At 29.3% G+C, this 14,678-nt stretch overlaps 1 pseudogene; it reads right to left on the bottom strand.

Annotated features, from left to right (window-relative positions):
- Positions 1-10,471: 10,471 nt before the first annotated feature.
- LOC114131040 (uncharacterized) lies at positions 10,472-12,365 on the bottom strand (annotated as a pseudogene).
- Positions 12,366-14,678: the final 2,313 nt, after the last annotated feature.

The raw sequence follows: 14,678 nt of genomic DNA, 5'->3' as shown, positions 1-14,678 counted from the left end.
TATCTTTTCCTATGTTGAAATAATATTTCAAGATCACATAATATATTCACCATACATATAAATTATAATACATATAATATATAAATTGTATTAAGTGGTACAGGGCAGGTGGTACATTGGTTAGCTTCGTAATAAAAATGTTATTGAGTTCGTATTAAATTTAATATTCAAAAACATTACACAGTATTAAAAATTTACATTATTTTACGTAAATTTACGTAAAATTTACCGGTAAATTTACTAAAAAAAATTTTACGGTAAAATTCCCATCTCTACTCATGACTAGGCCACGTTAATTCGTCAATGTGGGAAAAAAACCTATGGATCGTAACAGAGATGGAGATGGATGATTTTTTCGATTTTTCTACATTATTGAAAGACAAACTACAGAATACTGAAGGTGGAATGTTAAATTGGCGTATTGTTAAGTGGTTACATTATGAAAAATCGTCTCCACATATTTTGTATTACAAGAATGAATTAAATAGTGAAACTTTTTTAAAGTAAAACTTAGTAGGAAAAGAAAAAAACCTGTTTCAAGTTACATCTTAGAAACGCTATAACGAATCCCTTCCAATTTCGGATGAGAAAAAAAATGATTTGATGGATATGTTACTGTTACATCTTACTATACATCTTCAGTCTATCAAGACTTTTATAAAAATATAAAATCAAGAAGTGATATCAAAAATATACATCCTGATACGATCGATGAAGAAGAATTTGAAACTGATTTAGGAGATACAGCGGAAGATAAAAGCTGTTCACAAAATCTCAAAAATAAAAGTAAAGCTAAAAAAATAAACAAAAATACATCAAAGAAAAAAATAACCAAGAAAAATTCAAATTAATAAAAAAAAAATGTTACGATTAACTATGAATTGTTTTTGTTATATTTAAACATTTTTAAGTATTTGTTTATAAAGGAACAAACATTTGTTTTGTAAAACAAATACCAAGTCGGTTACTTAAATTTTTATTTTTTTTTTTATTGTTATACTGAATATACTCATAATGTTAATTTTGTATTTGGGTATTATTAGAAGTTAATATATTAATATTATTATTTTACACTTGAATGTTCTATTTTATTTGACATAACCCTTTCATCACGTTTAATCACATCGTGAAATTAGTGCATAAAGACTTAAGTCAGGTTTTTTTTAAGTTGGTATTATATAAGGACTTACAACAAATTTTAAATAATACAAAACCTCATTCATTTTGTAGTACAGAACTTATAGATTTTAATGGTTTCATAAATTACGTTAACATTTAAATACCTAATCATACATAATGAATGTAACTTTGTTTTTGCTATCCTGAAAAATTTGTTCTTACTTCTTAATGACTTAACCTCTTTTTCACGCGCAACCGCGAACTGATCTTACATATATTCAAACTAATTTTTTTATACTTGTTAAAAGCATAAAAAAAATGTGTCATCTAATTTATCTTTATTTGATGTGACAAAAATTGTTGATGAAACTATTTTAAACGTGGAAATGGTATCTGGAAATAATGGACGAATTATTAAAGAGAAAGTTTCTGATTTAATACACAAAAATAGTGGTTTTCGAATATTGAAACAGATATCAGATGTTTTATCCGGAAAAAATGAAATTTTCTTACCCCAAATTTTACACCAATGATGAGTACTTTGATGAAATATGCACTTATAACATCTATGAACGTTGAACGGTCATTTAGTACTTACAAAATGGTATTAACTGAAAAAAGAACCAACATGACCCCACGAAATATGGAAATGTATATTGTAATTAATTGTTATGAAAACAAAAAAATATGGTTATTTCATATTTAAATATTTCTCTTGTTTTAATTGTATGTTGAAAGTCCAACATTTCTATTTTATTATTTGTTTAAACTGTTTTAAAATCATATAAATATATAAAGTTGTTATTTTATATATATATTTAATATTTTGTTGATTTACATTGATGTTCACCACTCCTAATTTTGTTATGTTATAATGTTTGTAGTCATTTAAAATAATATAAATTTATGATGCATATTTTGACCATTTTGCTTTGCATATTTGCATCTTATTTGCCACATTTTTAGTGCCTATAATTCCGTTCTCTATTAATGACTGTAATGTGTATACTTATCGTTAGTATACTGCTTGTCTATGCTTGAGTGTGTTCACGATAACAACCCGCACGTCTTTATTACGTCAGATTTGGAAATACAAGTATACAAACATTCGGACTGTCCGAGTTAACGTAGGCCACGTTGAAATATCATATAATAATATAATTGAATTTAATCTGTGATTTGCCATAACTCACAAGCATAATACATCTAATTAATTATAGCGTATAGGTTTTATTAATTTAAAGTAAACAAAATTGTTTGCTTTGGAAATGAGAGTATAGTTTAAATCACGGTAGATTATAATCTACCGTGGTTTGATTGGTCATTACTCATTACCAATACTTTCATCAAAATAAATATTAGCAGTAAAAAAAGTTTGGGGGGATCCATCTCCCTAATCTCCCACCGTAATTACGCCCCTGCAAGACAAATACCTAAAGTTAAAGTGTAATTTCAACCAAATTTCAACTTGTTGGTTTATAGAAAAATAATTGTACTTATATTTATTAGATTTTTTTATTTCAATATAAATAACTTAAGAGACAGTTTGTATCAAATCTTGAAATTCTAAGTATGAATATTTAAGATATTAATAATTAGAACATAAAACGCTCCAAAAAAATAATTTGACTTTCCGATCGATTTTTTTTTTTTTATCTATGTTGAACAAGACATCAAGTAATATATTATGACAAATTTTTAAGTATTATAAGTAAGAATTTTTAACTATAAAATAATTTGCTTATTTTTGTAATTTTGACGAAAATCTTAAAAATTTTAACTTTCAATGCGTACAAAAACATTTTGTGTAATGACTAAAGGGCGGATGTTCATGCATTTGCATATTTTTTTCCTTTAATAATAAAAGTTGCAGAGTAGGATAAAAATTCGTTTTTTGACATATAGAAAACTAAAGCAAAATTTTTATGTTGCATATATTTGCATATTTTGATCTATTTTTCTTTCAAAGCATATTTATATTTTATTAGCGCATAATAATGCATATTTGGTATCTTTAGGTTTTACTTGACATTTAACATTAAATTATTGTCTATATCAATTACTATTTTAGAAATTTTATCTTTATTGTTAAATGTTATCGATTGGAAGTACCTGATGGGCCAATTAGTAATGCCTAATTGGTACATAAGAGTACTCTGAATTAACGTGACAGTTTATCGTTGTCCGTAGACCGATTCCCGACTTTCACGAGTGCTTCGTTTCGCGTTGCTATATGCCTGTATAGTGCGTGGAGTTAGTGTTCGTATTTTATAAACATCTGTCAGTTTTTTTTAAAATGCCAAAAGAAAAAAGTTCATTAGTCGCGCGAATGCGATCATTTGTTTCTGAATTCGGTGAACAAGTTTTTTCAACCGACGGAAAGATTTTGTTTTGTAAACCATGTGGGATAAAAATCAATTGCGATAAACGATTTTCTGTAGTGCAACATGTAAGTACATTTAAACACAACCGTTCTGTTAAAACGACATTCTGATAAAAATGAATTATCACAAAAGTTAATCACTCAGTCTGCACCAACTACCAAAAAATCGACATTTAATTTTGATTTATGTAAAGCATTATTGTCGGCTAATATACCATTAAAAAAAAATTAATAATGTTGAATTTAAATCATTTTTGGAGAAGTATACCGATGAAGTAATTCCTGACGAATCTACTTGAGAAAAATTATTTAAATGATGCTTTGAAGAAACTCTAACAAAAATAAAATCAACGTTTCAAGACAAAAAAATATGGATATCCATAGACGAAACAACGGACATTGAAGGTCGCTACGTTGCAAATGTGATTATCGGATCATTAAATGTGGACAAGCCTGGTCAAATAGCTTTATTGAATTGTGAAGTATTAGATAAGGCCAATTATTTCACTATTTCTAAATTATTTGATAAAACTCTCCATCTTTTGTGGCCCGATGGTATAAAACATGAAAATGTATTACTTTTTGTTAGCGACTCTGCGCCATATATGGTTAAAGCGGGTGGTGCTATAAAAGCGTTTTATGATAAGATGATACATGTTACTTGTTTAGCACATGCCCTTCACCGTGTAGCAGAAGAAGTAAGGCGTCTTTTTCCAAGTGTTGATAAGCTAATATCTAGTATAAAAAAAGTATTTTTAAAATGTCCTAGTCGAATCGAAATATTTAGAAAAGTATTGCCAAATATAAATTTACCTCCACAACCAATTATCACCCGTTGGGGGACTTGGATAAATGCTGCAATATATTATTGTGAAAACATACAGAAAATTCGCAATGTTATTGAACAGTTTGATACAGATGATGCAGTCTCCATACTGCAAGCAAAAGAAGTTTTGTCAGAAAAATCACTAGATTCAAGTTTAATTTATATAAAATCTAATTTTAAGATATTGGCCACTGCAATTGAAAATCTGGAAAAATCGGGTATGACTTTATTTGATGCAATTATATAGTAAAAATGTAGAACAGAGTCTTAAAAGTAATCAAAACGATAAAGGAATAGCTGTGTTTAAAAAATTTCAAAAAGTTATACAAAACAATAAAGGTTTTGGTATACTGTGACGATTTCAAACATTTTAAATGGTGAAGATAACACCATCAAGATAGAAGAAAACCTTACGCCTGATGATTAACTTATTTTAAATACGCACCTATCACATCGGTAGATGTCGAACGAAGTTTTTCCAAGTATAAACAATTTTTGACAGATAGACGACGTTCTATGCACTTTGAAAATATTTCAAAAACAATAATTATTCAGTGTAATACACATTTAAGTAAGTAAAACAAAATACTTACATTTTATATTAGCAAAAAAAAATTAAAATAATAATTTAATTTTTCAGATTAAATCAACAATGAAAGAAGACATAATACAAATATATCAATTTTTTATTTAATTATTATTCATCCATTTTATTTTTATTTTAAGTGTTTGCCGTTTTAACTTTTAACAAATTTAATATTATATACTATTTCATAGCAGATTAGATGTTTTTGAACATATTTTTTAGAAATATAATTATATTTTTGGGCATATTTTGTACATTTTTTAGGCATATAATGACGTTTTATCAAGCATATTTTAAAGCATATTTTAAAAATTTTTATAGCATATATTAAAATTTTTTGGAGCATGAACATCCGCCCTTTAGTAATGACAATACAAAATATTTATTATATTATGAACTGTTGATGAAAATATTAAGTTTCTACTATTATTTCTTTCGAATTATGATAAAATAAAGAATAAAGATATATTTTGTCAATAACTTGTTTAGAGTAAATATTCCCATTTTTCCTTATTTTTTTTTCTTGGATATTATGATTAGTAATGGGAAAACGTTGATCCCTAATTTTCAAACTTGGTTCCTAACCTAACCTAACCTAACCTGGTTCTATTTTTCATTAATGAGGACCGATGCCACCGTCATCGTCATCCCAAGTAAACCTCCTAAGAACTTCAATCATGTAATCAAATGGTCAACCTCCTTTACACCTTAAAATGTTGTATATTATGTACTTTAAAATATTTAGAAATATATTGTACAGACGATAAAATGTAAAAATGTACAAATATTTTCTATATAATATAGATGTATAAGGAATATAGAAAAAAATAAACTATTTACTTTAGAATAGCTATAAGACCTTAAATTGGTAGATGCTACAAATAGTCTTACAATTTTTATTTTAAGTTAGTAAGATGATATTTGTATATTGTTTATTATTATTCAAATTTTATATACTTTAAGTATTTAAAGTTAAGATGAGCAGAGTGGAGTAATACGGGGGTACTCCATAGAATGTTGATCCACTACTCCGCTCATCAAAACTTTAAATAATTATAACTCCTTAACTACTGGTCCGAAATTTGATTTTTATATACCTGTTGCGTGCCAGTATCAGATTTGAATCCAAATGGTTAATTTGAATGACAGTTAAACTTAATAACGAAATATGTCTTTCTTGCATATAAACAAAATACATGTAACAAATAAATAAGTGGCTGAGTGACGTGAAAGTGCTCAGTTGTTGATAGCTTTGGTACATCTGCCGTTGCTGGTCTTCGGGCTCCCTTATATATTGTGGTGCGTCTCTTGTTTACGTCGTGTGGTCGCCTTCTGGGCGAAACCAGGTGTCCTTGTTGTTGTTGTTGCAAATTCGGACACGAATTTGAGAATGTGCAATAACATCTCAAATGCATCATTAGTGCACTGTAATTATTGGTGCGCTTACTATCCCGACACGTGTCATGGTCATAGTAGCATCCGCATTACCCTTGACACGAGGCATGGTCATACTAACCTAGCCTTGTAATCTCGTAGATATCTTATAGATATCTCGTAGCCCATAACATACCTACCAAAATACTCTGAAAAAATGTTCTATTTTTGGAGTGTGATATTAAAAAATTATGTTGTCATTAAAAAATTAAAAAAACATAATTTTTTTTTTAAAGTATTGTTTTACAACGACTTGAATTAGGTATGAAAAACATTTTCAAAAAGTTTATACTATTCGAAATATTGGCGCGCTACTAGCGTTCAGTGTTAATAAAAAGAAACAAATGTTACTGAATGCGCTTTCACGCTATGATATAAAATAATAAAAAAGACTAATATATGTATGTGCGTGATTTGACTATAATAATGTAATAAATTCAATATAAATGAATATAAATATAATATAAATACATGATTTTCTAATTGCTTGATAGCACTGACTGTGCGACGGCCGCACACCAAGCCCGATGACGCGTGTACGCGTGTGTGTGCGCTTCCAACGATTAACACGTAGCGCGTCGTGTGTGTGATTTGTCGATAATACCTGTAATGAGGGGGAGGGAGAGAGTGGACTGTACTTAGGATGACGAGTATTAGGGTGACCCGTAACAACAATGTTTATAGGTATGATGTGCAGAGCGATTTATTAAACGTGTTCTGCATAAAACAACTTATGAACTAAGGTTAGTAACACATGAAGGCACGATCACATACGATCGGCCGAGACAAATATAATAAGATAAAAATAATAATACAAATTATTATTGACAATGCACGTCGAACAAATGTCGAATAAATCAAAGAAAAAAAATAATAACAATAGGTGATAAAATTATAACAGGTGTACGACCTGATACCGGGCGGTTAGAGTTGATAGTATGACGACGGTGCTGCTGCAGGTGAACTGGACGATGATGAAGGATAATGTGACGACAGTGCTGCTGCAGGTGAACTGGACGATGATGAAGGCTGGGCCGCAATACTTGATCTAACGTCGAATTAGTATCTGAACAATTTTTTTTTTCTGTACTTTTCTAATTCTACGTGAAAAATTATAGAGAACGGTATTACTTTTATTTTTATTTTTTTCATTTTTTTATGGAGATACTGGCCTTCGAAATGTCGCAGGCGGCTGTGGTATGGAAAAGTAGGCGTGTCTATTTCGTGACGTCACTCCGCATTACGACGGCTGCCGCCAGTGCAGCGACAACGCGCTAGACGTTGTTTACGCGGCAAGCCGGCTAAGTAAGTTGCTTAAACAAGCAACTTAAGTCCAACTAGGTGCTAGGATTAGGTTTTTTTATGAGGCTGATTAGTTACATAATATAATAATATAATATAACAAAAAAACACAAAATTAGTGTTTATAGACTGCATATAATAATAAATTATGTACCTATTTCACTATTTATCCATAACTTAAACCTAGTACTTAGGTATTTTAAATATACACCTACGTCCTACATATTATAATAATATAATATTAGGTATAAAACAAACAATATATAGGTAATTTATTGGGAGCAGTGTCGCAATGGCCATGGCGAATAGTAGTACAAATAGTCTAGATTAAGAGACGAGTAGGTATCAGGGCTGGCGCTAGCTTTTGAAAGCCCTTGGGAAAAGTATACTGCAAGCCGCGAGGCCCTTTTATACTAGAAACAAGTAGGTACATGTTTTGAGCTGCAAGGCCACGGACAATGGCCCTTAGAGCTCTGCTAGCCACAACATCCACCGCCTTGCCAACACTATTAGTATTACAATGGTTTTAAAAATAGATTCCTACTTGAAATTCTGTATGATGAATGATGATTAAACGTTTACAATAATATTATTGATGTTTTGTTTTAATGTGTGACAGTGATAAAATATTGTTTTTCTATTTCACATTAATCTTAGTTTCAATCTAATGAACATTTTCCATCTTTATTTTTTGTGTGTGAACAATTCTTTGTGGTATAAAACAGTTTATTTTCGATCTTAAAAATTATAATGTCAACTAAAATGTTTGATAAAGCTTGTTCTAGTAATATACCCAAAATAAATATATACATGGTTAATGACTTTATAAAAAACAGTGATTGTTTTAATGATCCTGAGCTTAGAGGATCAAAAGTCCAAAGGTAAGTTTGACATACATTAAATTAAGTTATGCATAAATTAAGTTCCTACCTACTTACTAATTGTATATTATAGATCAACACGAGAAAGCTATGGTGATTCAGCTATTGGATATGTAGAACTACTGCGCAAAGGAAATATTTGTTTAGTTAAAGGACAAATATGTCCAGAACATAGAACAAGACAGAAAAATTATAAGGTAGCTTTAACTGTGGACGAAGAGGAAGAAAAAATTGTAGATGTTAATTGTGATGACTGTGCAGCTTCATTAGGTATAAACTTTTATATTATTCAATACTAATAAATTATACCTAATTATTTAAAAGTATATATTTTAAGTATTATGGTTAAAATACATATTATTTATGTAAAATTATATCTAATTTCAAAAATAATTTTTAAGAAAATATAATTATTATTCTTTCTTATTAAACTCAGGCGGATGTAAACATAGCTTAGCATTTCTTATGTATTTACATAGAAAAAGTGAAGAGTCATCAGTAACGTCAGTTGATTGTTATTGGAAAAAACCAAAGCTATCTGGTATAGGAACAAGTATTAAGTTTATGAACACTAAAGACCTATTTCCACCAAAAAGTGTAAAAAAACAAACCATTAATAAAATAAAAGTTACAAAATTGTTTGAAGATGTAATAGAATTGGGAAGAAAAAATAATATAAACTGTCAATTAGGCCAGTACAACTATTATTTGAGTGTAATATCAAATTTATCTATACATAGATTAATGTCAGATTTTAGAACACAGCAGCAAATTAATACAGGTAATGGCCACATTTATTTTAAGATTTTTAAGATTTAATTTTATCACTTAAAAATAATATAACCTTATAATTTTTATTTTTTCTATTCAGTTGTCAAATGTTCAGCATTCATTCATTTTATCAAAAGTGTTATACAATCAAATGGTGGAATATTACAAAAAATAGAAAGAGAAACACAAGATCAATCCATCAATAATAGTTGGTTTGAAATGCGATATGGACAGATCACTGCATCCAAGGTATATGAAGCATCTAAATGTAATACAACAGATGGTACTCTGGTTAAACACATTTTAGGTATCTCAAAGATAAAATTAACTAAAGCAATGAACAGAGGAATACATTTGGAAGAACAGGTTAGTCTAATATTTAAAAATGTAAGTAGTATTCTGTAATTTATTTTTCATTACACTTAATAATATCATTTATGTTTCAGGTTATAAAACAAGTAGAAACACTTGTAGGCTCTAAAATTAAAAAAACTGGATTGTTTATTGATAAGAACTTTCCAATATTAGGAGCATCAGCTGATGGTCTAGGAGAAGACTTTGTCTTAGAAGTAAAATGTCCTACAACTCATTCTACATTTTTAAATTATGTAGATATTGCAGTTGTAAAACCAAAGGTTTATTTATATTAAAAATATAAACCAATAAATAATTATCTTATTATTATTAATTTATAATATTATGTATGTTGTAGGTACTATCTCAAATACAAATTCAAATGCATATACACGAGATGTGGAAAGGAATTCCTATTGCTGACCCTGAATTTGAAAAGAATAAAAAAGTTACCATTATAAATATTGATTATGATAAACAAATGTGTGATACTTTAATTGAAAAATGTTGTACATTTTGGGAAAAAAATATACTTCCAAAATTATACTAGATATTAAAATTACAAATTAAATTAAATATTAAGAACATTTTACATTGTAATATAATAATTTATTGTAAAAGTCAACAAGGATTACAATAATTTTAAATTAGAATACACTTAAATTAAAAATTACTTATGTAAAAAAAAAAAAAACTATTAAATACTATTGTTTTATAATTGGTTGTTGAAAATTTATTAACCCACATGCAATAGTTATAATTTCATCAGTATTACATAATAATTGACAGTTAATAAGTGCATGGGGTTTTAACGTTTCAAATTCTCTTAATCGTCCTATTACACGTTCTATATGAATACGAAGGCTAGCAATACGTTTAGTTTCTAAAACATCATCTTTTGTTGACTTAGAATTTTGTGAAACACTAGGAGGCCTTATGAGAACACAATTAATTTTATTTAATAACACATCAATACATTTAAACCCACGGTCTGCCATCACAGATGTATTTTCAGGAACAAGATTTAAAAATTACTTTTCTCTACTATCAATACATCAGTACATCTACCATTAAAACCATCTGATATAAAACTAATAAATCCATCTGGAGTTGAAGATATAAGGTATTTTAATGTGTTACATTTTTTATATTCCGACCATATTAGTGCTTGTTTAATAGGATCTGATGGTTTTGGTACTTCTATTTCTAAACAGTATATAATAGATTGAACAGATGAATAACGATAACGAAAAGGAATAGGTAAAAGTTCTTTTATTAATTTTTTTTTAGGCCAGTATATAAATTGCTTAAAAAAAACAGAAAGTTTAGGTAAAGTTTTATGAAATAGTCTGCACACTAAACTTTCAGATATTCCAAACATATCTCCTAATCTTCTGAATGAATCATTCAGTTTTATTTTCATTAAAGTTATAAATATATTTCTCTCATCTAGTTCTATATGAGAACTTATTAATTTAATTAAATTACATTTATACCATTCTTCATTGAGACCTATATATGCTTTTGGATTACTACTAATATTGAGTAAAGTTACTTCATAGGCCATTTTTTTAAATCGTTCATTAGTATATTCAAAATCTAAGTTAAATGAATTTTCACTTTCAGTAGAACTAGAAAGAGTTAAAGCATCCAATGTTTCTGAACTGTTATCATTAGATTCTGAGGCTGAACAATAGTTTTCTTTTACATATAAATTTTTAGTATTACACGATTCTAAAAGGTTTACTTTAATAGGTGAACAAGCTACTGTTTTAAACTTAGTTGAATTTTCAGATAATTTGCATTGAATTTTTTTGGATCTTGTGCTTTTTAAATTGTTTATATTGACTTGTACACCAACATCCCTAGTTTTTATATTATGCATCACACATTCTTTTTGCTGTAAATCAATTGTATTATTTTGATCATCAATACAGATCTCCTCATATATATTATCACCTATAATTGACAATAAATTATTTTGTAAAAGTTTCCAATTTGTACCTAAAATGTACACAATTATTTAAAATTATAAAACTTTACTTTTATTTAAACTATATTCGTTAACTGCATTTTCCACATCTAATTTTCTTTTCTTTTTTAAAAATAATGAACGATTTAGAACAGTAGAAGATCTTTTTCTATCCAACTGACAATCAAATTTATGTGGAATGACACCTTTTTTCAATATAAGTCTTTTAAGTCCCATTAACTTAAATTGAACATAATTTTCTAGATCATTTTCAATCTGAAAAAAAGCAGGATAGTGATTTACTTTGACACTTGAAAATAAATTCTATTCATTTTTTTTTTATTTTTGATAAAAATAATTGAATTTTGTTCTATAAAGTATTTAAATCAAAAATTGTTAATGCAATTTTAGAGCCTTATTAAGGCCAAGAACTAAAACTTATGTTGGAGATATTTAAAAATTGACTTTACATAGGCATTCTTTTAGTCTATATAGAAATATTAATTTATACTTAACATATTTTTACATACATCAAAATGATCTTCGCAGCAAGATAAGTGTGATTTATCAGAAACATCTTTCTTGTCACGTCTTGCAGCTTTCAACCAGCATCTTCTCAATTTTTTAGACTCGGGCACATTTAAAAATATTTTATCTGGTGTACTTACACTTGTATTTTTACAAAGTGGAACAAAGCAGTATTTATAAACGCTATTTTTAAGTTTATCTGTTGCCATTATGTAAAATTATTAAATATTAAATGACAAAAATTAAATTATTAAAAATAAAGTGTTTTTAAATTTAAGTACATTGAAAATCGTAGTGTTAAAGATGTACTCAACAGTCAACAAATAATAAATAATAATAATATTGAGTGCGAGTAGTGCAACGGCATGGCCGCATGGGTAATAGGACATGCGGAGTGATGTCACAATTAAATGGCGGAAAAACGCCGTTTTTAAAAATACGTTATCTCGACCCATACTCAACAATACTCCTAAAAGTGGTCAAAATGATTTTTTTTTTTTTGCGTCTTCGAAATCTTATTTTGAATATTAAACCAAACACCTTACATACTATTTCATTAAATATTTAAGTACTGGTTCAGATGCTAATTGGACGAAATAGACGACGGTTAGGTGGAAGGTGATCAAAATTGGACGACGTGGTCGTTGATCACGATACGAACGACAACACGAATTTTGTTGAGCCACGGTTTTCGCACTGCGTGAGACGGACGGGCTGAAAACACGTGGATATGGACAAGTAGGAATCACGATACGAACGATAACAAAGGTTTTGTTGAGCCACGGTTTTCGCACTGCGTAAGACAGACGGGCGGAAAACACGTGGGTGTGAACGAGCAGGGATCGCGTCACACAAGTCGACGGCCGAGCGACAAAGTCACTACAAAATATGTGTGTCGCGTGACATGGATGAGAACATGAGCGACGAGCTCGGATGCTCAGAACACACACAAGAAAAAGGGCGAATAATAAAAAAAACGTCGGTGGTGTATCGGTTCATAACAGAGAAAAGCAACAACTTGCCTAGACGGCTGGAGAACGACGAACTGCCTAGTGGTGGGTGCCGGCGGCCGATGGCTAGATGACAATGTTACCGTCCCCTCTCCGAGGGTACAAAGGTCGACTCTTCGGCGCGTCGGCGACAAACTCCAGGGCGACAACATTGCGACACGGATGTGACAGCCACATCGCGTGAAATTAGAAATAATAGATTTGGTATCCAACACTGACTATAACATAAATGTAATATGCAATGAATTGAATAATATGAATACAATATGAAAGTATTTGCCTGAGTCTGCCCAAGCATACAAATGATTATAATATAAAATATGAATATGAATACGGTGGTATAAAATATAACGTAATATGTATAAAACAAACTAGGTACTCATATTCACAATACAGGCATACCTTAAGCAGTGGATTTCATCCCACGTGACCGTGCCGGGGACGTAATGATAATAATAATACAAAAAAAAATATAATACTAATAATAACCACACACGTGCGACTGCGTTAAGGTAACCGTTGACGAATAACTCACAGGACAAATGCGCCACAAACGATCAATAAATGACGACCCTACAGGGAAAAAATATAATATAATGGTTTGAAGTTTGATTGAGTCTCAGAATGATACTTTACCAAAGGAATACTTGAAAAACTTGACAATGATAAACCAAAATGAAAGCTCGAAACATGTGCTTGTAACAAACGATCAAAAATGACAAAAAAGAACGATGTCTTCGGACCGAAAAATGATGGAAAAAGGCGATCGGAGCTAGTGCGTCTAGCCTTTTATAACTTTTACTGCGGACAATTTAATCGAGATACAATAAAATAATAAGTTTAGCAAAATAATTGATGGCACTGCCACGCAGCAAAAACAATACAAAAAAGATAATAAATAATAAAAATAGAAAATGAATTGACAAAACCATAATAAATACAACTATCAAATAATATATAAAATTCAAGAGGTAATAACGGACTGTCGCACGTGGCCCACTATCAGCTTGATAACAGAAACACTATCGCAAGCTGACAGTGGGACAAAGCAAGCAGTCCTACCAAAATATCGCGCTGCACTTTGGCGCGAACATATTCCGCCCTTTGAAAGACTATCTTTCAAAACTTACACATGAACTATAAACCAAAGATACTAAACAATTGAAACCTTATAGAGAGGCATATGCTATAAACAATAATAAAACAAAAAATTATGATGAACATAAGAGAACTTATCTGTAAACATAATATGGCCAACACAGCCCAAATGATATAAAAAGACACAACAATGTCTATATAAATAGAAATAATGATAATAATAATAATAATAATAATAATAATAATAATAATAATAAAAAAAAAAACATATTAACAATTTTTTTTTTATATCCTTAATCTCTATCTTCATCTTCGTCCTTGTTGGTAGGAAGCAAAGCTAATTTGATTGTAGGATGCTTGAATTCAGAACCAGAGGAATTGCACACAGTCACGGCTCTAACGTATCCATCAGCC

The sequence above is a fragment of the Aphis gossypii genome, chromosome 1, assembly GCF_020184175.1.
Source record: "Aphis gossypii isolate Hap1 chromosome 1, ASM2018417v2, whole genome shotgun sequence".
NCBI classification, from domain to species: domain Eukaryota; kingdom Metazoa; phylum Arthropoda; class Insecta; order Hemiptera; family Aphididae; genus Aphis; species Aphis gossypii.
This window is presented reverse-complemented; position numbering and strand designations above follow the sequence as displayed.